The sequence below is a fragment of the Elephantulus edwardii genome, unplaced genomic scaffold (assembly GCF_000299155.1).
Source record: "Elephantulus edwardii isolate Elephantulus edwardi_28Jun2011 unplaced genomic scaffold, EleEdw1.0 scaffold00113, whole genome shotgun sequence".
Lineage (NCBI taxonomy): Eukaryota > Metazoa > Chordata > Mammalia > Macroscelidea > Macroscelididae > Elephantulus > Elephantulus edwardii.
The window spans coordinates 7960825-7973299 of record NW_006399863.1 but is presented as its reverse complement, the minus strand read 5'-3'; the positions used below and the strand labels follow the sequence as shown (position 1 = coordinate 7973299).

At 39.5% G+C, this 12475-nt stretch overlaps 1 pseudogene; it reads right to left on the bottom strand.

Annotated features, from left to right (window-relative positions):
- Window positions 1-6845: 6845 nt before the first annotated feature.
- LOC102849507 overlaps window positions 6846-12475 on the bottom strand; it is a 14211-nt pseudogene continuing 8581 nt past the window's right edge.

Below are 12475 nucleotides of genomic sequence, written 5' to 3'. Positions count from 1 at the left end.
GAGCCATGGTGGCATAGTAAGATATCAGACTGCTGACAAAAAGGTCACCAGTTCAAACCCACCAGCTGCTCTGCAGGAGAAAGATAGGGCAGTCCCTTCCTATTGAAAGTTACAGCCTCAGAAAGTTACTGGTGAGTTGCCACAAGTAGGAGTCAACTTGACAAGCGTGGGTCATGCTTGAAGACCTTCTGGAAGTAGCTCACCCGACCTGAACTATTTTGGAATGAGTTTAAATTGCCAGCCTTTGCATTAACAGCTGAACATTCACTGTCTTCACCACCAAGGGAGTGCAGGTACAGTCCTCAACTTCCTTACAACCACCTTTCACAATTATCAGTAATTCATCTCTCGCTGTGAAATGCTAACTTGTTTTTGATGGAAAGTGTGGAGCCAAGAGTCTGAAAATGGAATCTGGCAACTAGAGAAGTGTTGCTTGATATTATGTTTTTCCTTCATTCTTCCTGAATGTATTTTAACTACTTCTTAGTACAGCCAGTCTTTCGTGTTCAAATTGAGACATTTTACAAGTATGCTGGGGACCATATGTGCAGAAAAGTAGGGAAGCAAGTAGAGATGGGTACAGTCATGAAGGGTGTCGGCCTAATGCTCTGGGTCCCGTAGCTTTGTGAGCTGGCTGGCAAGAGAAGGGAACAGACGTAGAGGCTAGCAGCAGGCTGGCACGCAAGGCAGAGCTGTTGCTCAGGTTTGCTGTGGGAGCTATGATGGCAGCATACACAACTCACACTGGGGCTTTGTAGGCTAACCAGGTACTCAGGAGTTCAGCCTTGGAAATGTTCTCACATGGGATGCAACCTAGAATACAATTCTGGCCATTTTAGAAATGTGAAATGTCAAACATGCCCCACCAAGTGCTATTTTTCCATTGTTATTTTGAAAATGCTCTTATCTTTATCTCAGAATTAATTTCTAGGACGTCTGTCTTACATACTTTGGGCATATGGCCAGCAGGGACTGGTCCTTGGAGAAGGACACATTCTCGGAAAGGTGGAGGGATGGCGTAGGGGAGGAAGACCCTTGGTGAGATGGATTGATACAGTAACTAAGGCAGTGGGGGTGTGTCGGAGTTAGTGAGACTGGTTCAGGATAGGGCAGACTTCAAAGCTGTTGTACATAAGGTTGCTGTAAGTCACAGGTGACTCGGTGGCACAACAACAATCTAAAGAAAAAAATGAGACACATTCAAACAGATTTACATCTGTGTTATCTAACTGTTACTTGAAATGAAGAAAAGGGAAAAGGAAATAATTTAACAGTGCAACAATAGAGAGTTGACTAAGTTATGGAATATGGTAGCATGACACAACCTTGCTCGCTGAAACTGAGGAGGACCTCATGCACTTGCTGCAGAGGGTCAAGGACTGCAGCCTTCAATATGGACTGAGGCTCAATGTCAAGAAGACAAAAATTCTCACCACTGGACCAATCAGTAGCATCATGATGGATGACGAAGAGATTGAGATTGTTCACAGCTTCAGTTTGCTCGGCTCCACGGTCAACACGCTTGGCACCAGTAGCCAGGAAATCAAGAAACGTATTGCGATGGGAAAGTCTGCGGTTGGGGACCTCTCCAAAATACTCAAGAGCAACGGTGTCTCTCTGGAGACTAAGGTCTGCCTGATACAGGCCATGGTTTTTGCAGTCAATTGTTATGCATCAGAGAGTTGGACAATGACTAGGGAGGATAGAAGGAGAATTGATGCCTTTGAGCTGTGGTGCTGGAGAAGAGTATTGAATGTACCATGGACTGCCAAGAAAACAAACAGATTCATCGTAGAGAGGATTAAACCAGGCTGCTCCTTGGAGGCAAGGATTCTGGGGCTTCATCAGACATACTTTGGACATATTGGTAGGAGAGACAGGTCTTTAGAGAGGGACATCATGCTGGGTAGAATAGAGGGACAGCGCAGGAGGGGAAGACCCTCTATGAGGTGGATTGATTCAGTGACTGGGGTAATCGGGATGAGTGTGTCAGAGGCAATGAGATTGGCACAGGATAGAGCACGGTTTAGGGCTGTTGTACATAGGGTCGCTATGAGTTGCAAACGACTCGACGGCACATAACAACAACAACAATGTGAATTAAAATTACAGAAAATAATTTATGATATATAATTTATGGTATTTAAGTGAAAGATGTAGACTACAAAATGGTATGTATAGTATGGTATCTATTGGAGAATAAAAGGAAAATAATTTACAAGTATACTTCATTTTATAGCACTTCTCTTTTTGTGCCTTTGCCTACATTGTGGTGGTTTGTTTTTTATAAAATTTTTATTTTATACTAGTTTACTGACAAAATTTGTATACATTGTTTTCCACACTGGATCTTTCCTATTTTATTTATAGATTGTGTTTTATATAAACTGAAGGTTTGTAACAATTCTGTTGGCATCATTTTTCTCACAGCGCTGTCTCACTCCATGTCTCCATGTCACATTTTGGGAATTCTCACAGTATGTCAGCCATTTCCATCATGGTGGCTTTTGGCTTATCACACACCTACTAGACTATGATATAGCATAGACATATATGCACTGGAAAACCAAGGGACTCATGAAACTCACTTTATAATATATTCACTGTACTAGCTGCTTCATTGTGGTAGTCTGGAATGGAATCTGTAATGTCTCCAAGCTGTGCCTGTTGCATGAATAATTTCTTTTAGAAGAATCAACACAAAGCTGGCTTCCATGAGGCAGAAGTTTATAGGTTCCAAATGTAGAGTTTTCAAACTGCGGTGCTACTCTATGATCTCTAACATCAACCTCTAACATCTCTGACCCTCAAGTACTCTGTCTCCCATCTGTCTTGGTCTTGTGTAAATTGCTGCAGCAGCTCACAGAACTCACAAACCAGGGAAACGGCTCATGCAATTGTGGAGGTTGGCAAGGCCCAAATCTCTGGGTCAGGGTTCAGTTTGGAGGACTCTCCTGACCCACACCGGAGGCTGCACAGCCTGAAAAAACCCAGCTGGCAGATCAGGTGACAGGCCACTGACTCACAAGACTGTGGAAGCTGGTGAATCAGATTAGGCCAAAGGCCATGGACTCAAGTGCCAGAGGTCAGACTAAGGCAAGCCAGAGGCAGGACCCAGAGCAAAAAGAGCAAACTTTGTCAGAGCATTGCTGTGTGAGGGCTTCAGGGAAACTAAAGGTGGAAACAACACATTCCATCCTACCTCTGCTTTGTTAGCATTTAACAGGCAACTCACTCCAGATGGTGCCACCACAACAGGCAACAGAGGCTAGGATTTACAATATGTCACACAATAGAGGACTATGGCTAGAAGGGCGTTGTTAACCCACTGCACTGTACTGGACACTGTATAGCACAGTTCTGCTCTGAAATAGATAGGCTTGCTGAATCTGAATGGGCTAAATGGCAATGAATGTCATAGTTTCCAGATTTTCTACTATGAGCCATGTATTTCTTTTGTAATTAGAACATCAGCATTTTCTAAAAGTTACTTTTGTTGAAAACGGAGAAAAGAAAATATTTTCATTTTGATGGTTTGGGAGATAGATAGATAGATAGATAATGGATTTTAACCACAGTTTGTAGTAAGGTTGGGTTTTCATTCACTTACTGTTGCACATTGGTTTGGGCAATTCTTAAAAAGACTCTTCTTTTTCGTGACAAGCATGATAGAAAATTAATAACCAAAGGATTTGCTTGCATACTTGTAACTTTTGAACTACCTTTTAAAGGCGATTTTGTTTCCTAGTACTGTCTTTGACTTTGCCTGATTGCATATGTACACGTTGTATATACACGTGCTCACCATTCAGGTTGGTCAAATGTTCTTTGGTGTTTCCCAAGTATGAATAGAATCTAGTAATAATTAGGTAAACATAGTTTCTACTTCCTGACTCATAAGCTCAAAATAGTTCTGACTGCTGATCAAATTGAAGCCTTATGTGTTTAAATTTGTGAATGATCTATTGCCAAGGTTACTGAATAAAAACATTCATTTTTAAACATGTGCTGTTTCAGAGAATCATACCACACTGCTAAATTAAAGAGTGTTCTAAATGCCACTGCAGACCTTTGTATATCTTAAACCTTTCTTTGGGTAGTAGAGTGATTGTTGATATTCTAAATATTAAATGTAATAATATATATACTACATTTTTCTGTATATTCTAGAATTATATATCACATATATTAACATAATAAACAAAAAATATTTCCTCCAGTATTTGGACTATGTTGAAAAAAAAATGACCATGCAATCAAGGAAATTTATAGAATTTATATAACAAAAAAAAAAAAACCCACACAAAACCTCTTCAAAAGAAGAACCAAAAAGATTGCTTTGCAAGTGGCCTATCCTCCACATTTTTAATAGAAATTAGAACTAATACAAAAAAACAGTGAAACAAACAAGCAAAATAACCCATTGTGGTCTTTTTTTCTTTTTTTTAAAGGATATAAATTTTAAAGAGAAGAAAGAACCTCTTAGGAGGAAAGTGCCCTCCAGAAATAGCATGCAAGAAATCAGTGCTGAAAAGAAATAATTTAAGAACATACAGAACAGAGTAAGTATGAGATTTGAGCTGCCTTCTAAGGTTGCACTCTGTTCTAAGGTTCTCTGGAGGCCAAGGAAATTGATGGACCCATGTGCCCACCAAAGGGGTCCTGGAATATCCTATGGGCAGTTTGTTGTTATTGCTGTTGTTCTCTATTCCAAATAAGCAGCCTTTCATGTCTGGGGACAAAGAAACTCTTTGAAGCCTTCAAGAAAATAAAAAATCCTAGCAACTGGCAACGTCATGTTGTTGTTAGGTGGCATCAAATTGAGTACAACTCGAAGCTGTTCATAGTGACCTCGTGAACCGTGGATATGAACCCCATCCTATCCTGTGCCATCCTCACATTTCCTGGCACATGAGAGCCCATTGCAACAGTCACTGTGTCAGTCCACTTGGTTGAAGATCTCTTCCTCTCCTTTACCAGCCCTCTACCCTTCCAGGCATCATGCCTTTCTCCAAGGAAGAGTCCCTTCCAACAACATGCCCAAAGTATGTGAGGCAAAGCATCATCCTTGTCTCCAGAGAGCACTCTGGCTGCACCCTCTCTGACGTATTTGTTCTTTTGGCAGTCCATGGGATGTTTAATGTTCTTCTCAACACCATAACTCAAAGGTGTCAGTTCTTCTGTCATCCCGATCATAGTCCAGATCTCAGATGCATAACAAGTGATTGGAAAGGCCATGGCATGAGAAAAATGCACATTAGTGCTCAAACTGACATTATAATTATAATTATAATCAATAATTGGAGATGTCCCTAAGTGCAGACTTTCTCAATACAATACTTCTCCTGATTTCCTGACTGCTGGTACCAGCGGTGCAGACTTTGCAGAGTCACTGGTGGATTTGAGCCACATGCCTGTGGGTTGGCAACACAACCAGAGACCTTTTTTAATCTGATCCTGCACCTGGTAAGTCACCTTTGTACATGAACCAGCTTCCTAACACATTTGTAGACCTTGGATTTGTCAGACTCTGAAGCCAGCTGTCTGTCAACCATCTGCTGACCTCATGTTCAATATGTGTTATTTGTGTCCTTAATTTGTTTCACTTCACCAAAGAACCCAGCATTAGATAGTTTCTGTCTATAATGCTGCTACAACAGATACCACAAGCAGATGGTTTTGACAAATAGAAATCTATTTTTTATAGATTAGGAGACTTATGTACCATTGAGTCAGAACCAATTTATAGCTGAAATCCTCCATCAGATTTTCAGAAGCAGTAAATTGTATTGGAGGAGATTTCCCATCTATCTCCCACAGAGCAGCTAGTGGATTTGAACAGAGTGCCTTTAGGCTGGCAGCTCATTAGTAGTCCACACTTGGGATGCTGTCTCTAGCAGAAGATTATCTATCTCTGTCAGGTGTGGAGGAAGGTCCTCATTCCTTCACATCCCTAGGCTCAGTGTTCCTTGGAGAGCTCTATAAATCTAGGTCTTCCGCCGTGTTAAGGAGCTTCCCAGTACAGGGCTCTTGGTTGAAAAATCTTCTGTCATAATATTACCAAAGTCCACCTTTCTGCTTGCTTCATCTTTCCTATTATCTCATATGAGAGAAAAAAAAAAATGTTACAGGCCAGAGAAACTCCATTTTCAGCAAACTAGGATTGTGATTTAATTAAGGTAGTTGCATCTTTTTCTGATTCTCTCAAAAACGTGTTGCCTGATCACAGCTCCATTCACATTAGGGGGAATGATTACATCGTTATTTAATTGACTTTTCTTGCATCCTCCCTCAATATCATCATGTTGTTGTTGTTGTTGTGTACCGTAGAGTTGGAACTGACCCATAGCTGACTCTCCAATGGCTTTTCAGAGGCAGTTAATTGCACGGGAGGAGATTGCCCATCTTTCTCCTGCTGAGCAGCAATAGCATCATAGAGGTCAGGACTGAAAACTTCTGGGAGCTCTGGCAGCATAGCCCACAGTGAGTTACCCTGCTAACCCAAAAGCCACATCTCTTTGATAGTTCGAATCCACCAGCAGCTCAGAGAAAGAAAGATGGACAATCTCTTCATATGTGGTATTGGCCTCCAAAATACCACTGGAGGGTCAGCTATGAGTCACTTCAAACTGGAGGGCATTTAACAACAGCAACACTATTTTCCTTAGACTTAAGAATAATAGAATAAATGTCTCAAAAAAATCTTTAAAAATACCCGCTAGTGTACACTCTTAAACCCTTATGTGGGTGGGGAGGTTGAGTCAAGGAAGTGATTTCCGGTTGCCTACTGTGCAGTTTCATGTTGCTCTAGTTTCTGCTTTGTTATTTTATAGCTATTTTATCCTTCAGTGTTTCAGTGAAGACTTCCACTTCAGCAGCCTCTTATACTCGTATTCTTCCATTGAGTCTTCACAGTAACCCTGTGAAGTTGGTACGGTCATCTACAATTTTGTAGAGAAGGAAATTGAGGCATAAAGAGACTTAGTTTGTTTACAGTTCATCAGTGGAGTTCTGATGGCCAAGTGGTAAGAAACTACACTGCAATCCTGAAGGTACGCAGCTCGAATCCACCAGCAAGCTCCTCAGGAGAAGGATGGGCAGTCTCCTCCCATGCAACTGACTGCTTCTGAAAACCCGCCAGAGGGTCAGCTACAGTTCCAACTCAATGGTACTCAAGGGAGCTCTGGTGGCCTAGTGATTGAAAGCTGTGCTGCATTCTCAGAAGCATGAAGTTTGAATCCACCAACTGCTCTGTGGGAGAAGGGTGGACAGTCTCCTCCCATGGAATTTAGAAACTCTCGAGGGTCAGTTTATAAGTGGGTTCAGATTTGACAGCACACAACAACAAAGGAAATGTGGGACTGAAACCCAGGTGGTCTGGCTGTAGAGTCCCACCACTGTGTTAACGAAAGGGGTTGATAATTGCACAAATGACTGCTTCAAGCCCGAAGAACTCTAATTCCATAATGGCTTACTCAGTGAACCCATGACATGTGGAGAAATGAGAGCATATAATACCTGGTAATGTTGTACTCAGTGTACCCATGGTATGTGGAGAAATGAGTACACAAAGTACCTGGTCCAAGTACGAAACAGACTCCAGAAAAATGGTAGCTGAAGTGTCTCCTGTAAGATAAACATTATTTTGACAGGAGCAATAAGGAGCTAACAATGAAAGAAGGATGTATGACAAGATTGCATCTTTCTTCTTTCAAAGATCTTTCAGCCACTTTTCCAATCATAACATACTTTAAACCTAATAAGATTTGAGAGTAACTGGTTTTGACTCACCTTTTTTCTTTTTTGTGATTCTATTTTGATAGCTTATTTTTTTTTGAAAGATAGTAGTTTGCTGTTGACTTATCTTGTTTATAAATTTTTAATGTGTTAAACTCTAGCCAATGGACTTTCCTCTGAGATTTGAATATTATTATTGGCCTCAAATTTTCCCCAAGATGTATTAAAGAACAGGACATTTTGAATGCTTTGTAGATGAGTGAAATGTTATATTTTAGATCAGATTTGCTTATCAGAAGTAAGCTGCCATATACATTGATTATACTCAGGTAAGTTTTTTTATTACTGCTTTTTTAAAAAATTCTTTCATTGTTGCACATTTTCCTCCCTTCTCCTTTCTTCCCCCGCCTCCAGTTCACTTTGCAATGCAGCTCTTGTTCCAGATTGTTGTCACACATGTAATTCTGAATCATATATTCCTTTCAGACAGTTCTTCCCCTCATCTGTTCCAATGCAGTGTCCACTGTCATCTCCTTTTGTCTTTTGTAACACAGTAAGGCAAGGTGAGAACTGACAATCATGGATTGTTGTTGTTAGGTGCTGTAAGGTGAAATATGACTCATAATGACTCAAAGAAGAACCGATATGAACCCTGACCTGTCCTGTGCCATCCTCACATCTCTGACACCCGAGCCCATTGCTGTAGTTCCTGTGTCTGTCCATCCGGTTGAGCGTCTTCATCTCTTTCACCAACACTCCAGCTTTCCAAGCATATGTTCTTTCCAAGGAACAGTCTCCCCTAGCAACATGCCCAAGATTTGTGAAATGAAGCTTTGTTATATTTGCCTGCAAGGAGATTTGCTGATGAACACTGAGATTTATATTTTTGAGGAAGCCTTTACCACACTCTCCACATAAACAGGATTTCTTCTATGTCAGCTGGCCTGGCTTATTCTAAAGTTTCAGAAAAGAGGGTTGTCTGAGAGCTGTGCAATCAATAACAATGACATGTTCCTTGGAGACAGTCATGAATGGGAACTGGAAAGTAAATAAAGTGCCTTTCTGCTCTAAAGAAGACAGCATTTTCCCAGATCTATAGTTACTTCATGCCTTATGAAATGAAGGTTGAGACTAGCCAGAGGTTCCAATGGTTTCAAGCGAAGTTCAAAATCTGGATAATTTTCTGAAAAGGCTCTATTTTTAAATCTTCCTAAATAGTTCGTATTTTTAGGAACCTCTGGTGGTGTGGTGTTAAGGAGCTGTATTGCCAACTCAAAGGCACACGGTTCAAATCTACCTCTGTGGGAGAAGGCTAGGCAGTCTAGCCTACTGCCTCAGAAAGCCCACTGAAAAGTCAGCTGTGAGTCGGTTCCCACTCCACAGTACGTAACAACAACAGTTCATATTTTAAAAATACCATATTGGCCAAACAAAACTTGGCTCTGGACCAAGTATGGTCATTAGTTTGCAACTTTTTGCTAACACCTACTAGAAATTATTAAAATCCCTCACAGATGTAGGCTTGACAAAATGTAATATTTCACAAAGAAGGAATTTGGGAAGGAATGAAGGAAGGAAGGAAGAAAACAAAAGAAATATTACATTTTTTATTAGGAAAAGATTCAAACATTAAAAAAAGTAATATCATGAATTCCCCCCTATACAATCACTTAAATGATACATTATAGGGCAAGGTTTCAACTATTCATAGGATTGTTATGAATCACAGTTGACTTGACAACACCTAACAAGAACATACCATCACTCAGTTTAGATGATTATTATTAGTTCATAGCCAGTCCTGTTCTTCTTTACCCCACATACTTACTCCTATCTCTGTAGATTCTACTGAAGCAAATCCTTTTAGATATGCATATCTAAAAAACTCTTAAAATATTATTTCAGTCACATTTTCTAACAAACATAGACATTAACAATAATTCCTTGCCAGGAAGCAGCAAATGCTAGTGAGGCTGTGGAGAGATTTGGAACTCTTGTTCATTGCTGATGGGGATATAAAATGGTACAGCCAATAGGGAATCCAGTCTGGCACTTTCTCAAAAAATTGGAAATAGGAATACCATTTGACCCAGCAATTCCACTACCAGGAAATACCCTAAAGAAATCATAGCCATGACTTAAACAGATGTATGCACACTCATGTTTATTGCTGCATTATTTACAATAGCAAAGAGATGGAAGCAACCCAAGTGACCATCAACAAATGAATGGATAGAAAAACTAGTACATTCACACAATGGAATATTATGCAGCATTTAAAAACAATGAAATAGTAAAACATTACACAACATAGGGGAGCCTGGAGGACATTATGCTGAGGAAATAGCTCAGTTACAAAAGGACAAATACTGCATAACACTGCTGTCATAAAATAGGACAGATATGGGGGAGTTGGGAAGAGAATGAGAAAAGAGTGGATAATGAAGACTGCTTTAGATGAGATGAAGGTTATAACCATCCAAAAGGAAGATATGATTAGACATTATATGTTTGACAGCAATCTAGAACATGGAGTGCTTTGCAGGGAGTGCTGAAGGGGAATGAAGGGATGAAGACAATGTGCAACAATGTAAAAAAAAAATGAAAACATTTCTTAAAAAACTCAATACTTCCTTAATATAATTAAATAGCAAATGCCCCCCCAAAACCTTTCTGTCTTAAAAAATATTATTAAAGAAATATTAGGATTTTTAAATCAGAGTGGTTTTTCTTTTATAGTTTTCCCTTTTCAAAGGAGGCTTGAAAAATTTTGCTGTTATTTGATAAGTACTGAGAAATCTCTTACCCCATACATAGATAATTGCATTTGGGCTTTTTTTTTAAAGTAAAGTTAGGTTTATTAGAAAGTCATATTCCAAAGGGATGGACCTCCTTCCTTGAAAGGAAATATGGAGGAGAGGGGCCTGAGATTATGTTTTAATAAACTTTAAAACTGGTTAGTGAAGTAGAGAAAACCAACTAAACTGTGTGTCCATGTGAGGACATCTATTCTGGTGATTTGATTAATGGGAATGTGATGCTTTCTGGAAACTGGGATGGTACCAGATAACATGTATATGACTCCAAACATCAAATAGAGTAGTTTTTAAGAAGTTATAAATTATAAAGTGATATAATTTAAAGGGGACCTGGTGGCATAATGACCAAAATGTTAGCATTTCAAGCCTATCAGCTGCTTTATGGGAGAAAGATAGCAGAGTCTGTTTCCATAAAGAGTATGTTTGTGTTTCATGAAAGTAAAAGATCATGAAAAAATACATTAGGAGCACATTGACAAAAATAGCAGAGCAAGGATAACAGTTGGACTGCTCCCTAACTATGATCCCTAAGAATGTCTCCAATGCAGTCCTTAAATCCTAAACAGATTATTCCTTCCTCCTGCTAAGTAAGAACAAGAATCCAGACTTTTTAACACAGTCAAAGAAAGGGGATTTTATTAGGAAAAATGCTTTGCAAAGGGAGACATAGAGGAACAAGGTACCATTAGGTCATGATTCATTGAACAAAGTTGAAGGTGATCCTTTTAAAAGCTCTGGAGGTGGGGAGAAGATATTAGGTTTATTCATGAGAAGATTGGATTTTAAGAGTTAATCTATCAAAAGGAAAATATGAATGTGAAACCTATACATAGGCAAGATACAGTTATCCAGACCAAACAAGGGAACACGGCATGGTTTAAAATCAGAAAAGGTGTACGTCAGGGTTGTTTCCTTTATCTATCCCTATTCAATCTGTTTACTGAGCATATAATTCTAGAAGCTGGACTCTGTAAAGAAGAATGTAGCATCAGGATTGGAGGAAGACTCATCAATGACCTGCATTATGCAGATGACACAACTTTGCCCACTAAAAGTGAAGAAGATATGAAGTATGTACTGCAGAGGATCAGAGACTATTGACTTTTATATGAGTTGCATATAAAAATCTTCTCTCAGTCTGTAAGTTTTCCTAAGGTAATAAGTATCTTTTGGGAGCTCTGGTGGCCTAGTGTTAAGGAGCTGGACTACCAATCTGGAGGCACATTCTCCTGGAAGTCTATGGTATATTCAGTACAATTCTTCAATACCACAACTCAAAGGTATTGGGGTTTCTGTCATCCTTATTCAGTGTCCACCTTGCAGATGCATTGCAAGCAATTGAGAATACCGTGCCTTGAATCAGGCCTGTCTTAGTATTTAAATTGACATCATTACTCTTTAGAATTCTGGAGAGATCTCTGACAGCAGATTTTCTTAATGCAACCCATCTTTTGATTTCTTTACTACTGATACCAAAGATGGTGATTGTGGACCCAAGTAAGAGGAAATCTTTAACAAGTTCAATCTTTCCTCCATCTATCATGATGTTGACTATTGACACAATGGTGAGGATTTTTGTTTTCTTGATGTTGAGATGTAATCCATGTTGAAGGTTATAGTCCTTTATTAAATCTGGCTTAGTAAAAAACAACTAAAGAAAGATTATAATCCTTTCTTTAGTAAATCCAGTTAGTAAAAACAACTGAGTAATTTTTATAATTTAAGTGATAAAAAGCATCATCAATGAGAGTGACAACAAAATGTTGCTCTCATCTTGTTGTTGTTAGGTTCCAGCGAGCATGATCCGTAGTGACCCTTTAAACAGCAGATCTGAACCGTGTCTTGTCCTGTGCCATCCTCACACTTCCTGACACATTAGAGCTCATTGCAGCAGTCACCATGTCAATTTATCTGGACAA